The 12,869-nt window shown below is 40.1% G+C and overlaps 1 protein-coding gene and 1 long non-coding RNA gene across 3 annotated transcripts in view; one reads left to right on the top strand and one right to left on the bottom strand.

Moving 5' to 3' along the window:
• Positions 1–498: 498 nt before the first annotated feature.
• LOC140846905 (uncharacterized) lies at positions 499–5,853 on the bottom strand. Its single transcript, XR_012126413.1, has 3 exons — positions 5,702–5,853; positions 3,860–3,931; positions 499–1,050 (listed from the first exon to the last, which is right to left on the bottom strand). It is a non-coding gene; the product is annotated as an uncharacterized lncRNA (long non-coding RNA).
• A 179-nt stretch (positions 5,854–6,032) lies between these two features.
• The window catches only part of FAM83B (family with sequence similarity 83 member B), an 80,237-nt gene continuing 73,400 nt past the window's right edge, over positions 6,033–12,869 (top strand). Inside the window, exon 1 of one of the 2 annotated variants that reach the window (XM_017658947.3) lies at positions 6,033–6,202. The gene's annotated coding sequence lies outside the window, so the exon portion shown is untranslated. Of the gene's footprint in view, positions 6,203–6,286; positions 6,447–12,869 lie in introns of those variants that run through there. The other variant, XM_037020824.2, reaches the window with a different exon arrangement.

The raw sequence follows: 12,869 nt of genomic DNA, 5'->3' as shown, positions 1-12,869 counted from the left end.
GGGGTGTGGAACAAGGGGAGAAAGATGCCTGGTGAAGTAGAGAAGTGGACAGGCCAGATCAGGCAGGAAAAGGCCACATGAAGGATTTCACTGTTATCATTCAGTAAATGTTTTATACCTTTGAACTATTTGTCCTTCCATCACTTAGCAGTTTCATGCCATCCCTGAGCAGCTCCTGCAGAGTACTGAGTGCGTCTTAAGAGTTTAAGACACTGTGCCTGGCAGAAAGGAATAACTCAATAAATCCTAGTTTTCTCCTTCACTTACTCCTCCTTTCCATCGTGCTTCTCCCATGGAAGGGTATAATTTGATTCTGTAGGTCTTATCTCTCAGACTTAGTGCCCCTTTATGTTTTTGAACAAATGAAGTTAATAAAGTTAATGTCCCTTTATTATAGTAAAACAATGACATGCACAGAAAAAGTAACCTGCATATACACATTTAAAAAAGTAATATCATGCCTAATTGTTATATAAGTACAGGACATTTATTTTAGTTGTAACTAAAATTAAAAAGCTAAAATAAAAAACTCTACTTAGTTTAGTTTTAGCTAAACTAAAACAAAAATACTATGTTTTTAGTTTATAAATATTCATACACAACTATAGCAGAAAAAAGGAAGTCATCAGGCACTTGACCTGCAGACGCAGAGGGAGGCTGATGATTTTTATTGGTAACTGATGTGGTTTGGATGCTGTGATTGAGAAATAAAGATAATTCTTAGTAAATGTCTACATTAAGCCGTATATATTGTAATTGGATTCATGGAATTTGATGTATAGTAAGACTATGCAAAAATATTCTTTTTGAATGCAAAACAAAGAAGTTCCAGTCTTAGGTAATTATTAATGGATTTTTCACCCTCATTATGTCCAGCAGGACTGCTATTCTTTGTACAAGTCATGGAGTAATTTTCCACTGTGCATGACACATTACAGGACATGTCATTCCAGGTCCTTGCCCACCAAATGCCAGGAGAGCCCTCAGCCGTGGCAGCATTTTCCACATTTTCCTATAGGTGGGTTATCCCTTCCATTGAGAACCAAGGATCTGATTGGGAAGCAAGACATTGAGAAGGTTAAATTATATCAGAAGACTTCAACAACAGCCCAGAAAAACAATAAAAGGGATGTAATCAGGTCACATATTTTTGGGAGAGTAGTAGAAAAGGGATGAAGGCTTATGCATTTCAAGGAGTCCATACTAGTCAAAGCTAGAATCAGGCAATGTAGGAATAAAGATGGGTGTTGAGCATGGCCATCCTCAGAAAGGTAGAAAGGAGAAGGGAGGCATGCTAGGCTGGAGATACACCATGCAGAGGAGAACAAAGCATGTGGCAAATAAACACAGTGTCTGGGAGACAAGAGACACAGACGTGCAAACATCTGCAAATTAACCTTCCAGAAAAGGCAGTGGGAGTTGTCAAATTACCATTGCTCCTGTCCTTTTCTCTGTTTACGACTGTTTATCTCTGCTCTCTCCACACCTTTCATTCTCTTTTTCTCTTAATTATGAGTCCAAGTTAGATCCCAGACCTCAGCTGACTGTAAAATCCAGTTCAGATAAGGATTGACTCTGAGGACACTTAGAATGATCACTACTGATGTAATTCTACATAATTCATCCAACATAGAATAGCAATGGATGTTCCTGATTATGCTAATAATGTTGGTGATAATGATTGTTACGTATTGTCATGATAAAGTACCTCAGAGGATGGTTATTAATATTCATCCATAACAATGATAAATCATTTGACTTTTCAGAAGTCAGGTGAAGTATTTTAAAAGATATTTAAATTGGATAACTTTTCATGTGTCTTAAATACTGGTAACAAAAGACTAATGGGTATTTTAAAAATTGAATATAAGTACTTTTTATCAAATATCTTCTATTAGCATTACTTTATGTTCTATCCATACAAGTAGCTGCACAATTATGTATTTTACCAGTAAATGGTGAGATTTTTAGCTATTTATATGTTATAAAAAATGTAAGCAACCTCATCTTTTCATGTGTTTGATCTGCTAAAGAGAAAAAGAGGAAATGCATTTGCAAGAAGGTAGGATCTAATGAGCTTAGCAATTTAAAAATAAAGAACCATGACTTTCTGCTGTTTTGTCATTTTTATTTCTTTACCTCATTCCCTATAGTAATTTGTTACAATTATCTAACCTTTACAGATAATTGTAGATTTTAAAAAATTACCATAATTTTGAAGAATGGAAGGAACACAAAGTATAATAATGTGTTTCTCATGCTTCTAAAAGAATTTAGTGATGGAAAAAAAACAAAGGAAACAATTACTATCTATATATCTAACTAATTTTATTTAACTACATTTGTTTTCACACTTTTATACAAGTATTTGTAAGATCTTTTTGGCTTTAAGTTGTCTTTAAGTTACTCTATCTTTACACACACATGAACACACCCACAGACACATAAAAAATTCAGATAAACACATGATTCCTAGTTATATCTACAAGCTTCATCAATCTTCCATCCTCTGCCCCAACTAATGTCTGGGGCAATGCCTTTCCTACAGAAAATGCTCAATAAAAACGTGTTATGTTAATAACATTTACATAATACTTTATGTAACAATTTAAATGTGACAGATATATGAAATTATGAAGTTCATTTCAATAATATTCATAGTAGTCCTACATGAAATGTCGTAAGACTATTAAACTAGTGTGATGACTTATCCAGCAATAGGTTTTGCCCATACTAATAGGAATTTTGTTTCTTAACTTCCCCCAGAGTACTTGGGATAAGTGTTTTTCATAATAATGTCCAGTTTTTTATTGTTGGACATAACATTCTTTTCTGTTTCAATGCCTTTATCTGCCTGGAAGCCTTTGCTATTGAAGTGAATTAAAATATATGTATTTCAAAGTTCTTACAGAGACTAGAAGCTTAGTCTACAGATAATGATGAGACAAACAACTGTGACCTGATAGCCAATTGTAATAGCTTCTTATAATATTTCTAATAATTTTTGATGGAACATGTTTATAAAAAGTTCAATAATTACACAAAAATGTCACACATATAATTTACTTCTTTTCCAATGCTTTATTTTCTATGATTTATGTATCTTTTATTTTTAATCTGTATTTTTGTGCCTATATAGATTACTTTGTATTATTCTACTTCACATGTATTTTATTTCTTGATTAAATTTTAAGTACTTTGAGGGCAGGAAAATAATAGTTGAAACTGCTTTCGAATCCCCTTGTATACTTGAACTCAGTATGGGAGGTAAATCAAGATCTATGGAATATAATTTAACCTTTTCATTGTTTTGTTCTTGGACTTCTAAATTTTGTAGAATGGAATGAAGAAACAATGAAGATTGATTTGTTGTCTTTATCAATGAATATTGCCTCCGGAGCCCCTCAATCATGAGTGTAATCTCACTCATCTTATTACATTTTTAAGTATTAATTGCAAAATTCTACTTTTAGCTCCTGTTTTCAATACAACCCATCCATTAAAAAAATCATAGTTGAGAATTTATTGGGCAGTTTTCCTATAGAAAGACTGGGGTTTGTCTCCCTTCCCATCCCAACTGGACCTTGTTCCTTACTCACTATCCTTCCTATCCTCTGCTATTTCCTTTCCACAGTCTCTCTGAGTGCCTATAGATGTTGAGACGTCACCAACTCTAAAAAATAACCTTTCCCATGACCCTGTTTCTGCCTCTTCCTGCTTTTCACATACATGGCTATTTCTTTCTTTCCTTCCCTTCACTGAAAACTTCTGGTGGCTTGAAACTCTGGTTACTTCTTCTTTCTTCCCTTTGACTTCCTCATCCAATCTGACACTAAATCATGTTGATTATCAAACTCACTGGCTCTCAGATTGGTCTTCCCCTTTCCGTCTTCACTGCTCCCATCCTGTCGCACGACAGCTTTTCCTGACTCTGTAGAATTAATATCAATTATCAGTCATACATCACCATCAGTAAACACCCAGGCTTTCACAATCTGACTCCCAGTATAATAACAGTGGCCACTTACTGTGGTCCTACCACCTATCAGGCACTTGTAATAAGGGTTTTACTTATACTATATCTCATCCATAATTATTCACAACAACCCTAGATAGACAATAATACTGACCTCATTCTGTAGGTGAGAAATGACCCTGAACTTTATTTCTAAATTTACCTTCCAACACAGCCCTGTCATGTCCATGGCCCAATCTGGCAGTTGATTTGTATGGTCTGGAAACTTGCTTTTGATTTCTCACTTCTAGCTTTTGCTCCTTCAGCAACTGGTCATCTGTGTATTTGAGACTCCTGCCACGTCTGCTCATCAGTCAGAACCCAATTCAAATTCCAGGAGTTTTGTGAAGTTCTGTCAGCATTTCCCAACGATCTAAGCAGTTAATCATTTCTTCCTCTTACCTCTTAAAGCACTTGGGTATTTCCAACCTACAGTTCTGCACACTGGCTTTCTTTGTTTATGTGTCCACTCTACTCACCCAGTTTATAGGCTCCTTAAGGGGCTAGGACAATTTTATATATTCTGTTATCTCACTAAGGAAGGAAGCCCTTAGCATAGTACCTTTAATGGATTCCTCATCTCTACTTACACATTACTTGCTTTTAATAATTAACACTCTAGCAGAATGCGTCTTTGTGATTATTGACTTGGTTTACGTATGAATGGTTGTCTTATTTAATCATACTTCCCATGGACCCATTTTCACTTGTTAAGTATAAATGTTCTTTCTGTTTCTTAAATAGGAGGTGTATATTTATGAATGCAGTCTCAAAATGCTCATAAATATTGCTCCTTTAAGAAACATCCAGAATATTCTGAACACTATAAAAGCATACCAGCAAATAAAGTACCATACAGAGAACATGAACTGAGTAAGCCAGATGATTGCATGTCAAAGATCAAGACCAGAATTGCAAAAATATTAAAAGGGAGATATGGGGATTAGGAACAGAAGAAAAAAGTTAAATATGTAAAATAAAGCAATTCTCTATATGTTGCTGTAGGGAAAAAAACAAACTAGATCACAGTTACCACAATTTGGAAGCTTGGCCTTATAATTATAATGTCTTGGAACTTGCTTTTACTTTCTGCCTTGGGCCTTTGCTGTGTTTCAACATCTAGAATGTTGTAAATTTCATTCATTCTCTTGCCCAAGTCTACTCAGCGATCAAGACCTAACTCAAATCCCAACAGCTGAGCATTTTCCCCAAGTGTTTCACGCAGGGCAAAGTACCCATAAAAATCATTTTTAAGGTCAATCCCATTTTATGGTAATTTACATAACATGCCAGAATCTTATGCCTGTTACTACTACATGTCATTCTTCTGGTACTAAGGTAAATTTTTAACATTTGCCAAACGGCAGTATTTTGAAGACTATGTAATTGTTAGGAGCACTGAGACGTACTGAGCTGTAGACAAGGACATAAAAATGAATTTTATTAATTGCTATAATTATTTTTTGTTAAAAATGAATTATAATGTCTCCATGTCATTGTCGCTCCATAGCATCCCCCCAAGAGTGACCTGCTTCTCACGCAGGTATTCTTATTTTAAAACGTCTTTTCATCCCAAGTCAGTGACCAGGGCAGTCCAAAGTCTGTACCAAATCTTTGATGATGCTTAAAATTCTAATTTCATGAAAAAAGAGAAACACTTTCCTGCACAAGCACTTCAAGTCCCACCTTTTCTTCACCTCCTGCTCTTTTCCCAGCCAGGAAACGCGCAGGCGGGTGAGTAGGGGTCTGCCCTGCCGGCTGCTGTTGGAGTCACGCACCGGGGCTGAGTGCGCCCCCGTGTCTCGCAGGTGGCGCGGCCCTCGGCCTTCCCCCCACATTCCGGAGCCCGGGAAGGGCGGCGGGTGGGAGCTCAGCCCCGCGCCGCCGCCGCCCGCCCTCGCCCAGGTGAGCGCCGCTCGCTGGCCCGGGTCCAGAGGCCGGGCGGCGTAACGCTGCTGGCAGGAGGGCGGGCACTGGAAAAGGCTTTGTGCTGTGCTGGGGCAGGGCTGGCTTTGAGCTCAGACAGGTTCCGAGGTGCCCCGGCTGCGCGGGGCCTGGGGTGACACACGGCCGCCGACTTGTTGCGGCCCGTCCGGGGGGACGCCCGCCCTCGCTCGGCTCCGCACCAGGCGCGGGGAGGCGCGGTCGGGCGGAATGCGCTGCCCGCCGCCGACCTGACGCTCGCAGGTAACTCGCCGCCTCCCGGGAGGCCGCCGTGTGGGGCTCGGGGCGCTCCTGGCCGGGAGTGGGCCCCCGGCTCCCGGCGGGCGCGGGCAGGGGCGGGCGGGACGGCCGGGCCGGGGCTGCCCCCAGGGCCGCCCCGCGGGGCGGGGACCGCGACCACCGCGCGGGACCAGGACGCGCCCGGGCGCAGCGCGCGGTCGCCCCCTGCGCCGCGGTGCCGGGGAGGGAGCGCTGCGAAGTTTGAAAAGTTGAGTGTGAGGCGGGGTGCGCTCGGGTTCCTCCGGGGCAGGCGTCGCCCTCCGCGGACGCGGCTCTGCTTCCTCTTCGCCCCGGGAGCCGGCGGGGCCGGCGGCGGCCCGGGGAGGACGTGCGGGGCGAGCGCGGGGGCGGGCGCGCGGCGGGGCGGCGGGCTGAGCGGGGAGGCGGCTGGCGCGCCCGCGGGTCTCAGTGGGGAGCGGAACGCGACATTTTTCTGCACAAAATCTCTTTTCCCATTCGTACCAGACTCCGCCTCTGCCCCCGGGTTAGCTGGGACCTGCGCGCCTCAAACTTGAGTTATTCTGAACCTGGGTGTGCGACCTTGGTTAGCTCGCCAGGTGATTCTGGTCCAAAACAGTTTTTGAGAAGCCGTGTTCTCGGTTGTGGTGGCCTTAAAAAGGGGAGTGTGACCGGAGGACGTTGCTCCTGTAGAGGTAGCTTGGAGACTTCCGGCCTAGGCTTTGTGGCATATTGGTATTGGGGGAATTACTACCTGCGTAAAGTGGGTGAGGAGGCAGGTACCGTGTGTGTGTGTTAGGTGTTGGGATCGTGAATATGTAAAGAGACTACAGTGCTTATAAGGCGCAGAGGACGTTATGGGAACACAGGATAGCACGTTGACTATGCACGGAGTGGTGAGGTTCGAGGTTCGAGGGTCTTTAAGTGACCTGCAGAAGAGGCGATGAGAGCTAACGAGGCCAGAACACTAAGAAAAAGACATGCTGGTGGCAAACAGTCAAGGCTAGACTCTGAAGTCTAATTCATTTCCAGGTTCCCACTTGCAAGGCGTTGTTCTAGGTTCCTGTCAGGCCCCTCCCCGCTTGCTCTTTCTCATTCTCAACAAATGCAAGAGCCCCAGGGAACTCTGTGACTGAGGCTGAATCAGTCCAGAGGAGAAATAGGAAAGGGGACAGTGGTGAAAGGGACTTAGAAAAGAAAGCTGGTCTTTTTGGTTTTTCAAGATAACTAAAGGATGAGAATGGTGTGTAACAGGATGAAGCAGGGGTGCTGTGGCGTTTTGTTGTGTTAGTTTTGTCCCTGTCTTCCTGCAGTTCCCAAAATGATGGACTTCCCACACCTTCCAGTTCCAAATTCCACACCCCTTTTCTTTGGAGCTTTGCGCCCACACCCGCGTAGTGTACACCCCTATTAAGGGTGCTGGCTGCCCTCTGCAGAGCTTGCCTGAGGGCCTGGGGTGGATCCTGCCTTTAAAGCTGGCACATTCTAGAGGGCAGATGCTCAGAATCTACTGTGGGAAGCATCAGCAATTGAACAGCTGCTGAAAAGGATTGCATAGACAGACAAACCACGCCTCGGGTGCTGACTCAGTGATGTCTCCTGTGATTGCTCTCTGGAAATTACTACCTTACCTGTGGCTGACTAAAGTCCTTGGGGTTGCATTAATTAATTTCATTATTCTTTCTGTTTTATGCCCTACTGCTACATACCCGCTACCTATCCCCTTATAGTGTATGGTGGACATTCATACATTGCATATTTTCTTAACCGTGACTCACCTTCCAGCAGCTCACCTCTCTGTTTCTGATTCAATTACATTCCGTAATAATGAGTTTCCAAGATGTAACATCGTACTTTAAATCTGGAGAATCTTGTGGTCAAAATGTGATCTTTGTAAAGCAGGCCACTTCTATAACATACATCTGAATGGAGGAGACCTTTTGAAAAGGCCCTACTTAGCTTAATTTAATTATTTGTAAAATTACACGTTGCCGATGTTGAGCTAGGTAGGTAAGTTGGCGTGTGTGTTTCTCGGTAACATGCAAAATATGACTGTTTCAGGGATGTTTCACAATTCAGAGTTGGAGTAACATAGTGTTACTGTTAATTCTGAAATGTATTTTTGTTCATTAAGTATTTCTAATCTGGAAGTGGGATGTATTTTAGAACTTGTTGGTAAATTTATTTTTTAAAAATCAGAATACATTCCCCTCCATGGAAATTGAGTTCTAAATTATGCTTATGTGTTTTAAGGGTGACGTGGATTAAATATTATACAGATATATCCACCTACATTTCTCTGAGAAAATGTGCTACAGCCCTCTGGTGACTCATCCTAGTGAGGTGGGCCCGTGGGCATTGCCACTATTTTGAGGTATGTGTCCCAGTCTGTAAGGGCGGAGTGGGTTCCCTGGGGGATTGACAGTCATCTGGAGGCTTAGTACAGTGGGCTGCTGACCCAGGGGTTAAAGAAAAGGTGGGTTCCGTAGAAAGGGTATGTGTGGAGGTGAAGTGGAGTGGGGCAAGCTGACTCCAGGATTGGAAAAGAGTAGTTGATTAAAGAATAGGGAGGCCAACGTGTGCAGGAGGTAGTGGTGGGGGATTAGGGAGGCAAAAGTTATGTTCAGTAGCTCTGATGCTGGGAAAAAGATGAGCCTGGCTTGGAGAGATGATCCAGACAGAAGGATATTCACCCACTGGGCACGTCTGTCTTTGGAAGTGCTTGAATCATACGATCATGACTGATAGGGAGAAACTTTTCCTCTGGGGACATCTAATTACTACCCAGTTTGTATTTCATTTTATTTTCACATTGTCCTTAAGAGTGAGGCTGGGTGTCCCCTAAAGGCACACGACATTTATTTTTTGAGCAATGTGTCTAGTAATTTGTAGACTGCACCCATCCCGGGGTAGATAAAATAGTAGTGGTCAGCCTGCTGAGTACTGGCATAGGGTCAGGTACAATCTTAATGTTACTGCCTGTTTTACAGAGCTTAAACAAAAGCTAGGCAGTTGATATATAAAGGTTATAGTTGTGTGCTCTTATACTCTATCCATTCATTAAACACGTATGTATTGACTATTATACTCAGAACGATATGTTCCATTCTGGGGATATGAAGGTAACACAACACTATTCCTGGATCTTCTGAAGCTCATAGGGACCTAATGATAATTTTAAGTATGAATAAAAATTAATAAATCTCACTTACTTACTTAGTACTTCCCTTATATTCTCTGAGGGTTCCAGCAGATATTGTATGTATTCATTAATCATTTGTGAAGTTGAACCTAGCAGACCTAAGTTCGTTGCAATTTTGACAAAGTACTCAAATTCTATTGGCCTCTGAGGTTTTTCACTGGTGTGCCCCATTCTGTTCTGAAATTCTTTGTGATCACTCCATATTGAGGGTACCAGCAAATGATGTTAACTAACATCTCCCCATGGTATGACTGGGAAGTTAATCGTCTGCACTTCTGTTGTCAAATTTTCATTTCAAAGTGTTTTGTTTATCATTTTTCATCAGGTTGCTTCTCTGATTGTATAAGCATTACTCAAGGGGGAAGGAAAGGCTGTTTTCAAAGCACCAAAAAGTGGCATCTCCCAGCTCCACATCTGTAACAGCATCACTCAACGTGGGATGTTTGTCTGGGCTGTCATTTATATGCATGCACAGGCAGTGATGGCTTGCTTTCTTAACACATTGCTCAAAATACTTAGTTTCATCTGATTCATTCAACAGCTGTTTCCTGGTGTTTTGAAAGAATTGTATTTTTCTCCAAATAGTGTAACTTCTGAATTATTTTTAGAGAAGGGTGAAATAAAATTTAAGTTGTTTTTAGAGTAGGGAACGAACTGACAGTGTTCACCAATGATTCCTTTTTCCAGTCTCAACCCTTCTTTTCTTTTCTCATCTATTGTTTTTTAACCTTTTGCCTTATTGTATCATTTCTGGCCTCTTTTGTCCCTTCTTGTTCCTTCTCTTCCCTTTGTTTCTGTTCCTCTGTCTTCCCTTCCCTTCTCCAGCATCCCTTCCCATCCTTTCTCTTCATTTTTCTACGTTATCTTTCATCTTCTCTTTTTCCTTCCCTGCCGTTCCCTACTTCTCTTTGTCTATTTCTCCATCTGTTCACCTATTTGTTTTTACTTCCATCTGTCATCTCTCATCAGTACAGTTCACTACTTTCATACATAATGTTTCTATAAATCAATAAGTCAAATAATTAAAAATCAAATAGCATTTATTACAAGGGCAATTCTATTCTCTAATAGTTAAGATAAATTATAAATAAACTTGTCAGTTATACTTGGAAAGTTAAATGCAATATTCAATAGATTTCTAAAATTTTATACATTTAAAAAATTGTTCTTTTCCTTCACAGTAGAACATGTGTACAGTGATCATACAGTGATCACCTCATTAAAACCAAATATTTGGGTGGGTGAATGGGATAAAGAGGCCCAAAAATCTTAATCATAATATAAAGTAGTCATGGGAATGGAAGTATAGCATGGAAATCATAGTCAGTGGTTCTGTAACATTTTTCTATGTTGACAATAACTACACTAAGATGGGGTGAGGATTTAATAATGTGTGTAACTGTTGAATCACTATGTTGTATAATTGAAACCAATATAACATTGCATATCAACTATGCTTCAATTCAAAAAAGTAACAAAGAAAGCAAGGTAACATCTAATAAATTTTAGAAACTGGTTCATCTAAAATGATTAAACAGATATCACTGATTAGAAAAAAATTCAGTGAAGATTTGCTTCATTTGGCATGTCCAGGAATTTCCATTTTTGCCTTGATTAAATTTGATTTATTAGATAAACATTTTATCTATAACATCAAGACTTGCATTTTCCAATTTTCCAAAATCTTATAAAATTATAAGTTCAAGTTGCAATAAAATATTCAAATGAAAATACAAATAAGACAGTAAAAAGAAGGATAATAATGTTATTAAAACTGCATGTTGACATTCTGACAGCCTCACTGTTCAGTAAGTTGAAATATTTGTTAATTGATGAGTCAAGGACTGGATTTATCACAAGAAAGGTATTTGGAGTTCAATGTCTAATGTAGAAAAGTTCAAAGGTCAGACCTAAGTAAAGACCCCACTCAACATATAAATGAACCTTTCTTTAAATAGAAATTTCAGTAGAAAATAAAAAAGAGATGAAGAAAATTAAAATTACAGCATATGTCTAGAATTTCTCTGTTAAGGTCAGGCAAAAGTCTCAGTCTGTATACATTGAAAGTAACATGGAAAGCACTTGACTACAAAAGTGTTTATTTGTGCAATTCTGGGCCAGTTCTTGACTACTCATATCTAAAGGTGTTCTCCAAGAAATAGTTGCATCTGGTATATACTCAGAACCTTGATTCAGAGCCCTGTCATTAAGATAGGGTCTTCAAACTACTTTAAAGTCTATATTTTTGTTTATGGAGTAGATCTATATCTAATCACATTTAGCTGGTCAAATCTTGTTTGTAAAACATGAACCCTTAAAGTAAAAGAGCATAAAATCTCTCCCAGACTCTTGGATCCAAACTGTGTTTGCCTAGAAAGTCGGGACAGGAGCCCTAGGGCACTGCCAGTGGGTGTGTGAGGCATCACATGGAGAGTAAAGGGCTTGACAAGATCATTTGGTATTGGAGATAAAGAGACTATATATCTGATTTTAATAGCACAACAGAGCGATACCATTATTTGGGGTATCTTCTCCTGTCTCCCTCACTGTTGTGCCACAGACACAGGCTTTAAGGACAAATGAAAGTGAAACAAAGGAGCTGCCAGGTGCATTTTCTGGCTCTGTCTGGTTTAGACAACTGTGACCAGAGCTTTATAAACTTCAGCTTTGTTTCTATCATTAGTCTCCCAGGTTAGAATCACTGTCAGGAATTGAGTACTCTGGTAAATGGGGATCTCAGGGAACCCAGTAGATGTTCATGTGTAACCCACAAGACCTAGAAAGTCATGCATACATATCAACCAGCATTTCACACATTCAGAAATGTATTTCTTTCTTCATACCTTATTAACTTCCATGTGCAAGTGTTCTGTGAGCAAGTGAGAAGAGTCAGGGAGGAAGGTTATTTAGAAAACAATAAAAGATCTGAACTATGTGAGCTAGTTTTCCTATGGGGGAATTTCTCGGAGAAATTAAAGAGAAGCCCTTTATTTCAGCTGTGATACAGTTTAAGCATTCTTGGTTAGCAGTGAATCTAAGAGAAAAGACTAATAAAAGATTGCTAGACGTTTTCTGACTATTTATATGGCTTTTACACAAATTAAAATCATTCTAGGCTAGACATATTATTAGCATTTAATGTATTTTTTTGCATTTTAGCCACATTTATGTTCACTTGCACAATTTCTACATTATTACTGCTTTTAACCTCTACTTTTTAATGGTCTAAGATTGCTTTTATGCCACTCAGTATTTGTAATACTTTGACTCTTCAGCTGTTCCCAACATACCTGAGCAAAATACATTTTCACTTTTTCACAGATGAAGCACACACTGCTTTTTTTTAAACGTGTTTGGAAAGCCTAATAGTTCATATTGGAGCACATATTTATTATGTTTTCCTTCAGCACCTGTCCCTCTGTAAATGTCAGCGTGTACCAGATAGACTTTTTATTGTCTTAAATAGACTCA

The sequence above is a fragment of the Manis javanica genome, chromosome 16 (assembly GCF_040802235.1).
Source record: "Manis javanica isolate MJ-LG chromosome 16, MJ_LKY, whole genome shotgun sequence".
NCBI lineage: Eukaryota > Metazoa > Chordata > Mammalia > Pholidota > Manidae > Manis > Manis javanica.
The sequence above is the reverse complement of the archived record's forward strand: the minus strand, read 5'-3'. Positions and strand labels throughout refer to the sequence as shown.